This window comes from Clinocottus analis, unplaced genomic scaffold, assembly GCF_023055335.1.
Source record: "Clinocottus analis isolate CAN_PGR_092001 unplaced genomic scaffold, fCliAna1.0.p SCAF_17, whole genome shotgun sequence".
Lineage (NCBI taxonomy): Eukaryota > Metazoa > Chordata > Actinopteri > Perciformes > Cottidae > Clinocottus > Clinocottus analis.
The window spans coordinates 233,647-243,626 of NW_027175898.1; positions in this window are offsets into that span (position 1 = coordinate 233,647).

A 9,980-nucleotide genomic window follows, 5' to 3' on the forward strand; every position below is an offset into this window, starting at 1 on the left:
ACTTTTACATGAATACTTTTTTAACGTCAATCAACAAGGTCCTTTGCATGTTTATAATTGCTGGAGCTTTGAGGTCTGGTGCTTTGTTTTTCAGTTGAATGCTTAGTTCACGTAACCTTCACTGACAAACTCACAAATAATTATCTGATCAACACATTTCCCTGTTCACGTCTGTGACCCAATAACTTCTTCCTCTTTTTTTCTTTCCTTAATTTAATTTAATTCAAATTTATTGAAATGCTGCAGGTAAATGCCAGATGACATCCGCTTCACTCAGGTGATGGAAGTATCTAACGACGCTCGATACAATCGATACCTACACTTAAATCTGTGCAGAGAACCCTTTATTTTTAGCTTTTCAGTCTAAATGACCTTCATCACAGCACACCAGCACACATGCTAAATTTAGCACAAAACCTGTTTCGACAGGAGCTAAAAGGAGGACAACTCAAAGCAGCTATTTGGGACTCCAGCCAGCCACGGCAGGCCACATTAAGACAATTAGGAATTGGCTTAAGAGGCTGGTTAGAGCTGGTACCCATGTTTCTGCAGGGGCATCTTCAAATAAGAAATTTTTAGGGCTAGAATATTTAAAATTTGGGCAGAGTTTTATTTTTGGCATTCAGTGACGTTAGTGCACAGCCATAACTGTTTGTTCCCATCAGCTGAAGAAAGTGCCACATTGTTTGAACATTATATGGCACTTTTATGGCACAATTACAGGGCCTGTAAATTAGCTTCCCTATCTCATTTCTGTGTACCTTGTGTGTCGATCCGACGCAACTGTGACGAACCCACAGGGCTGCATTAAAGCAGGTATTGAGTGGGAAAGGGACAAAACTCCGACATTCAAGCTGCATTCTACAATTTGTAGGCTTTGTAATGGATAGATATCACTTATGTTTCAGATATGTACTGTGGAATGACATGTGGAAAAAAAAATGTTCACAGACAGTTCCTCCCGTAACCAAATAACTGGCCTGACACGAACCATTCAGAGTCATGCGTGATTGATTATTGACTCTCATGCAGTGCGTTGGTGTTTGCAATTTTACAGCATGTTACATTCGAGGTGTCAAAAAAAGGAACAGCCCCCGGTACAAGAGCAGTCACAAATCTGTGTGCATGGGAATCCTTGAGCGCTTAGTTCCGCATTCGCACAGAGTGTGACGATGGGGCACAACTCAACTTCCCTGAGGCTACGATACGCGTCATGAAGACTGGTATCGGTCTGGTGTACGTAATCAGGGGAGGCATCTTTATCATTTCAGGGCCGCTAAAAGGTTACACAACCTCTGTATGAAAGTATTATTAATGTTTTGTTTCAAGTCCCTGCCACCTCCACCTGCCTGACTAGAGAACACAGGAGTAGCAACAATGTGTTCGTTTAGAGAGCCATACAAGTTGACACTGTTGACACAAGTTGATGCTTTGGAGAGAGCGAGGGAGTTTCTTTAAAACACATCAAACAGAGAGCTGCTTCCGGCCCCTTTCCATGCAGCCGCTAAACTCACTATATCAGGCTTTGAAATCAGATCTCACATGCCTGCACATGCACACAAGATGAGTGTGTAATCACATTTGCTTAATCGTATGGCGTCTCTCAGTCGACAGGTTTAGCTGTGTCCCATCACTCATTGGGCAGAATGTGGTCCCCCAGTTTGTATTATTTCTTTTTGTTTGTTTGTCACATACTAAATGTTCCGATAATGTGCCAACATTGTTCGTTCACTACATTCACTACATGCATTGATATTTCCAGTGAATGCACTTTTACTTCTTTCTCTCTCTGTCTAAGAGGTGGTTGCTTAGAGATAAGAAACACGACACAATCATCTATGATACTTTCACAAAATAGTAGAGGGAGATATGAATTTGTGTATTTAGTTGACATCTTAGCCTTCATGAAACCAAGGACAAGGCGGGCCTACAGCCGTGCAAGCGGTTCTGCTAACATACTCCCAATGACTTTGCTGAGATGCTTAAGTTTAGCAGGTATAATGTTTACATTTTTTTGTTGTTAGCATGATAGCATTGGCTACTTACCACTAAACACAGTGCAGTTAATGAGATGGGCATTTGTTAAACAAATGGTGGTGCTGAATGAAACGTGAAAAGGCCAGTGTGCAGGATTCAGGGGAATCCATGAGGGGGGATTCAGGGGGATCCATGAGTGGAAATTGAAAACAGTTTCATTAGTGTATTTAACTATGAATTGTTGCGTTTCTGTATCTATATAGGGAGCCGGTCCTCTCCACGGAATCCGCCATGTTTTTTACAGTGGCACGAAAAGAACAGTACATTTTTCTCTCGGCACCATCGGTGTAAAATGTGTCAAAATCTATCTTCGTTACTTCCCCAAAACAGTGACTGACTTCACCAATTGGTGTTTTCCTACTGTGCTCATTTAGTAAATAAATATAGACAGTCAGAAGCTACATAGCAACACTGCGCAGAACGGAGGGTATGGCCTGCTGGGAAGCAGCAGTGAAAGGTATGGCAATATCCATTTTCCAGGACATTATAGTCTTTGACTTGTTGATGAGCAAGAAACCCACATGGATGTCTGTGTTAGAGGCTCTGTGGTGTGAATAGTGAATCTGTGCCAAGGAAAGACTGTTGTAATGGTAAAACCAAATGATGCAGATTCCTGTTTGGAAAAGAGCAAAGGAAGTGTGAGGGTCACCCGATTGCCTTTTATTTGCTCCCAGCCCCCCCCACACTACATCAGCAACAAACAAGCATGTCTGAACTCCGGGTCCTCCTTACCTTTCAGGTGGACAGGGGGGAGAGGCTGGAGGAGGGCCTCAAGCAGTCACACTCTGGTGGTCATCTAAAGAGAGCGCTTCTCCTCGATCACCTGACTGTTCTCCAGTGGCATTCAAGTTTCACTGCCGTGCCGCATGAATGTGCCCAGTGCTCCGTCAGGCCTCTTTAGCTCTGGGTTATGAGGTAGTCTCAAGATGGCGAGCCCTATCTTCAAAAAAAAACATTAAGTCAGCCCAAGCAAGGTACATAGAGGGGGAATTTAAATAGGCAGGTTACTCCAAATGTGTACAAATTAGCAGTTTAGCAAACAATGACTGAGTGGCAAAGACTGGGCTACCGGAAGCAAGCAAAGCAGTTTTGAATATAGAGACAACTATTGAAGTTTTGTCACAGCAGTTTTAAGATACCATGCCATTAGGCCTTACTATGTCATGAATAAAATGAAGTGTGAAATGGCTACAAACACTAGTTTGACACTTACTGCAGACAGCAGAAAACAGTTAGACTGATAAGTGAAACATTTGGTTTCAAAATCGAAACTTACCTACCGCTCAAACCAGAGTTAGTATTTAGAGTTAAAGCAGAGCGATAATCTCAGGCGTAATGATTTTACAGTAATCCGGCCACCTTTCAGCCAAGTAAAACATTTTATCCTCAGTCCAACACACAAGATGATATAGCAGTCGGCAACATTGGCCTTATAACACATTGTATAAATAATGTACCTTTTATACTGCAGCAAGAGAGACAATTAAAGAGTCCAGGTCACTTATAATTGAAAGATTTTATTACATTTACAAACAAATTTCTAAAAAAAAAAAAAGAAAAAAAAAAATCACATTAACATCAGTGTCATAATCGTCACTTTTCTAAACTTGTTTACAATCACTTTAGGTCATGGCGCCTAAAATCAAATATCAAAACACGGGTTTTATTACATTTAAAGAGCGCAGTGCCTCCGATCCCTCCCCTCCGCCAGCCAAAAAAAAAAAAACACACACAAAAAACAACAACAACGGACTAAACAAGAGGCCGGCGGTTGCTCGTGCGTAGAAAGTTAAACGAAGACAGAGCTCTGGAAGTGCGCGCAGCCTCAAACCCAATTCCAAAAGAGCGAAGAAAAAATTATAATAATAATAATAATAATAAGTGAGTTCCAAATTGTGTTAGAGAACATTTTGCGCTTTGGGAGTAACATCGCGTGCCCAGTCTAGCAGTCTCGGCAATGCGCGAGACGCCAACATCAGTCCGCTCATCAGGACCATCCGAGGAGCAGAGAGGCAGCAGACGTCAGCGGCAGCAGCAGCGTGAAGGTGGCGGTCGTCCCGCAGCCGTTATCTTTGGGTGCGGTGGTCATGTTGCCAGACGTAGGGATGGGAGAGTCTGTGGCGTTGCTGGTTTGGGTGGTCTGGGCCTGGACCACCTGCAACGCACAAAACCAGCACAATCATCGGTTCTCTATTCGTGAACAGGTCAACAGAAGAGCCCTTAGTACGGATGCGTAAACATAACCAGGGACACAAACGAGATGACCAAGATGCAAGCATTTCAGCCAGTGAAGAAAAGTCTGAAAATTACATGTCAAAATCTTTAAAATACTTTTACGCAGGATTCAAACTTACGCAAAACTTTGGCACAATGCTTATCGGAGTTTAAAAGTTCACAAATCAACCAATTATACTTATTCCTTAAATTAAAAAAAAAATAATCGGACAGCTAAGTCTTGTGTCCCAGGGGGGTAACATTCAAGTTAATTATTTCCTATACAAAACAAATGCATGCGTTTAATAATGACCAATTTCTGTTTAGAATCAGGTTATAACAAGACTAAAGTGCCACTCACTAACAGATAAAACAAGCCTATAATTAACTGGAAGCTAGGAGCACCTGTAGAGGTCTTCAGTGGCTCAGCTCGCGCCTAACCCCTTCTGTAAGGTCAACTTTCTTCTCAAATGAGAGACGACGTGGGAGAGACACTAAAACACAACGAACCTGCGATGAGATGAGATGGAGAGTCAGCAGGAGAGCTCCTATGTAACCGAGACACATCTTATTCATGTTGGCGGGGAGAGCGGTCGAAGTCTGGGCTCGCTGCTGCGCGCGCGCGCTGTGGTCCTCTCGGTTATGCGGGGAGTCGGATGAATGAGCGGGGAGATGCAGCCGCGAGCTTTATACCCCCCTCTGACATCATCAGCCACTCTATGCCACCTGCTGCATAGCCGATGTCGTGTTGCATTCAGGTGCTGACGGGAATATATTGATATCACGTCAAGCGAATGTAAACGAGTTCAATTTTTTTATTTAGGACTGTGGAGTTGTAGTTAGTCATTATGTCCACTGCATGCTAAAGCTGAACACATCACTCTAAACGGGAGACAGAAGTCCGCTCCACCTTCGTCATGGCAGACGCAGTTGTAGCATGAGGGACTTTCCGGGAAAAACCTTAAAAAAAATAAAACAACCAAACCACACTGCTTCTAATGGTTTGTTCACCCAGTGAGTGAGTGGGTTCTATTGTGTAAGGAGATGCTATCAACATGCCATGACAATGGAAACACTGATATGAAAGTAATCATAATTTGCAATAAAGGCAGAATGAATCCCAATGAGAATATGGAGTCCTCCACTGTAACTACAGGGGGCAGTGAACACACCTTATTCTAAACACACGAGGCAGACGTTCAGATGAAAATATTTATGCACACAAACCTTACAAAATAAAACAGCTCATTTGATGACAATATTCTGTGTTACTATTATTCTGTCTACCCCCTTACCTGTATATTCTGGGATCTGATTATCAATTCGAACTACAAGAATAATAATAGCTATATTAATTATTGTCATCGTTTAATAATAATCTGTATTCATACTTGTTACAATATTGTTCATTTTCTGGTTAAGAAGTATGGAGTTGATGTTAAAGTCTCAAACTTGAAGTTTATATTATGAAGATTATTATTAGTAATAATAATAATAATAATAATAATAATAATAATACTTTTCTAATTAAAGACTGTGGTGTTGTAGTTATTCACTTTGACGCCTAGAGGGAAACGAAAGCTCTGATTCTCAAGCTCTGTCAAGCTTTTCACAATAAATACATGCACTTCTGGTATTTAAAAAAAAAACATTTCAAAACAAAACCACTCAAATTCTGTTTTTATTTACCAAAATATCACGTTTGATGTCTATGATCTTAGAATCACAATTCAGACTCAATTCAGATTCTATAAACTATTGTTTTAGTCGACGGTGGATAAATATCGTCCTCCAGCAACTGCTTGCACCACATTAGTTATAAAAGTGACCTGATTCAATATTTGACCCAAGGCAGCCGACTAAGCCAGTAATTTGAACGCACTGTACTAGTGCGGTTACATGCATTCGAATTACTGGCTTAGTCGGAATTGTCAAGCAATTCTAGAGGCTGCAAAGCAGTCCATGCAGAAGAAGGGACTCAAGCACAAAAAGAAGATCGTACCCTGTGAAAGTGTGGTAGCGGTCTTCTTTGACATAGAGAAGGCATATGATATGATGTGGAGAAAAGGGTTATTAATTAGACTATGCAAATTGGGTGTTCAGGGTCAAATGTATAGATGGATAAAAGATTTTTTATTAAACCGATTCAAAGAAGTCAGGGTTGGAGAGAGCTATTCGGGAAAGTGTGGTATCGAAAACAAAAATCCTCAAGGGAGTATAATCAGTCCGTTACTATTTTCCATAATGATAAAAAAGGTGTTCAATGAAATAGAGAATGGCATGGGATTGTCACTATTTGCGGATGATGGGTCAATTTGGAAGAGGGGAAGAAATGTGGAATTTATAGTAAAGAAAGTGCAGAGAGCCATTTGTAACGTAGAAGAGTGGTCTCATAAATGGGGTTTTAAATTTTCAGCAGATAAAACAAAAACAATGTTTTTCACAAGGCAACAAATTGGTACGGAGGTAAAACTAAAACTATATAATCACAAATTGGAAAGAGTAAAACATTTTAAATTTCTGGGTTTGTGGTTTGATGAAAGGATCACGTAGAAGAAAAATAGAGGAAAAATGCAAGAAAGTGTTAAATATAATGAGGTGGCTGGTGGGAAGGTGTTAGAAAAATTCACTCGACCCCTCGGAGTAAAATCATTAAAACAGGAACATTTATTCGTTGCAAGGAAGGAGCAGAGTCAGAAGTACAACATGATAGACATATTGCATATCCAAGACTGCTCAAAGAATGAGCGAAGCACTCCCTTCTTAAATAGCTTATATGGTTATCAATACACCGAGGCCACCATGACTTCTTCATGGCTTCATCTCACCATTAGGTCTTTAGATTGGCCTCGGCATGGTATGATAACAATGGAATTGCACGTTCTTTCAGACAGAGACACACAGTCTCCCCAGTCTTATGTCTATCAGGAGACATGCTGAATTTGTGTGTAAGATTAAACAGAGACAGTAAGATGAGAAGTCTGAATATAACAGTGAAACAGTAACTGATTAAGAGTGAATACGTTTTTCTTCCAACAGAAGGGAATGAGGCGCAGATAGAACGGCTTTGAAAGCCATATACATCGGACTGATTCGATCTATATTAGATTATGGGTGTGTGGTGTATGGGTCAGCAGCAAAATCATCTCTAAAACAATTCGAGAAAATTCAATATCAGGCAATGAGAATATGCACCGGTGCTTTTAAAACAACTCCAACAGCGGTACTACATGTGGAAATGGATGAAATGCCAGTAGAATTACGGAGGACACAGTTGGCATTAACCTATTGGGCTAATCTTCACAGCCACAGTGAAAACCATTCAACTCAGGAAACCTTAGTACCCTGCTGGGAAAAGGAGAAGAAAGAAATGAGAAGTTTGGGATGGACAGCAGCACAGAAAGCAAAAGAAATTAACATAGACAAATTCAACTTCAGTCCAACAACTCCTTTAACAGCAGTAGGACCGTGGATACTTTCGGATGCAACAGTAGACTTCACATTACTTAAAATGAAGAACAAGGATAGAGTGGGTTCCTTTAATGTTTATACAATTCAGACGCACATAGACAGTTACTACAGTTGTGTACAGGTATACACAGACGCATCCAAGAATTCAGCAAATAAGGTAGGAATCGTAGTTATAGTGACAGAATTCAACATAAAAATAGGAAAAAGGATTACAGAGGGATTATCGGTGTACACAGGGGAAATGCTGGCAATAATGTTTGCACTACAGTGGATAGAGGACACAAGACCATTAAGGTCAATCATCTGTTCAGACTTCAGTTCTTCACTTCACACCTTACAGAACAGTCACTTAGACAGTAGAGCAGACATCCTCATCGAAATGCAGCAAACACTGTACAGAATTCAAATGATGGGTAGCACAGTGGTGTTCTTATGGGTTCTTGCACATATGGGGATTAGTGGAAATGAAATGGCGGATAGAGCGGCAAAAGAAGCCGCAAAGAGTAGCTGCACAGAAGTTGAAGTCAACTTAAGTAAATCAGAGGCCAAGGGGATTATTAAAATGAGGTAAGGGAAAGGTGGCAGAAACAATGGGAGGAGGACAGAAAAGGGCAATGGTTTTGTAGAGTTCAGAGGAAAGTGGGAGAAATGAGATGTGCAGAAGGGAACAGGAGAGATGAAACCATCATCTCAAGGCTGCGATTTGGACACACTGGGCTGAACAGCATGCTGAAGAAATTAGGGAAGCATGATACAGGCAGATGCGACCATTGTGGGCAGAAAGAAACAATAGTACATGTTATTCTACAATGTCCAAGGTATGAAAATGAAAAAAAAAAACATCTAGTTGGAAGCCTTGGCAAGGAGGAGGTACAGTGGAATTCGAAGGGCGTACTGCAAAGTAACTCCAGTGGATGCTGTAAAGCGCTATTGTAGTATCTTGGGGTAACACGAACGATTGAGAGGATTTGAGTACTGGGTTTATGTATTTTTTTGGTTGGATTGGTTTGTTTTGTTGGCTAGTTATGGTTTGGTGTGTTGAAACTGTGCGTGTATGTTTGTAGGTATGGGTATGTATGTATGTATGTATGTATGTATGTATGTATGTATGTATGTATGTATGTATGTATGTATGTATGTATTGTTGAATGATCGAGAAAATTATGAAAGTAAAAAAGTATAACCAAATAAATGTATAACCATTTTTTATATTCTTGTATAACCCTTAGTTATTCTAGCATAATCGTTTAGATTTTTAAGCATAATCATTTAGATTTCTAAGTATAATCATTTTTTTATGAATCAATGAATGAAAGTATATACTGTTTGGTCTTTAATTCAAGTGTGGATTGTGATTAGACCATATAAAATGCATAGAACATAATAAGTTGCTGTGAAATATACTCTTTTTAAGGTGCTATGTATTTTATGTTTTTCCTTTGTCTAAGTGATGTGTATTTGCTATAAGACCAAATAAGGTGGTAAGCCCTCCTCTTGGGACGTCCTGAGGACAGCATGATTTATGTTCTTTGGTGTTTAAAAGAGGGGGAAAAATGCATGTTTGGTGTGCCTGACAGCAGTATAGGAACACCAAACAGAGAAAGTGGTTTTCAACCAACTCTGAACTTAGATTTATTTTCATTTTATTTTTCACACTGAGCACTGTTTCATTGAGTTGAAATTGTTGTAAGTGATTGGGGCGCAAATTAAAAAATCTCAGCCTCACGATTGAGTAAGTGACTGACACCAAATAAAGTTCTGGTTCTTTAGAACAATTTAACCCTCTTTCCCTGTCCACCAACCGTGAGATACAGAAGTGACGACTGAATCTAGCGAAGAGACTTAAGGTAAGTATCTTTGGGTGAAAACTGTGCAGTGTTAGTATAATGATGAGATGGTGTCAAACAGGCAGAGAGAAGGTGTAGATGGTGCACGCACTCGCTATACGGGTTGAGACAAGTTACAGCCCACTGTGGGGACCTGACAGCACACAGCTGTAAAACACCCTCGCCAAAACCTATAACTTAACTCGAAATTTCAAAAATTCTAAAGATTTAGCCCGGGGCGAGATAAAAGACTGAAAACATTATACTCATATCGGATGAGGATTGTCATTCCCTCCGGGATCACTGAGATAATAGTTGACGGAGTGCCACCGTTTTAGGTAAAGAGGTCTTACCTTCCTATCCCCCCCTCCTCCTCCCCTCTTCCCCCGGCAAGATCTCCGATCACGCTACAGTATGTATGTATGTATGTAT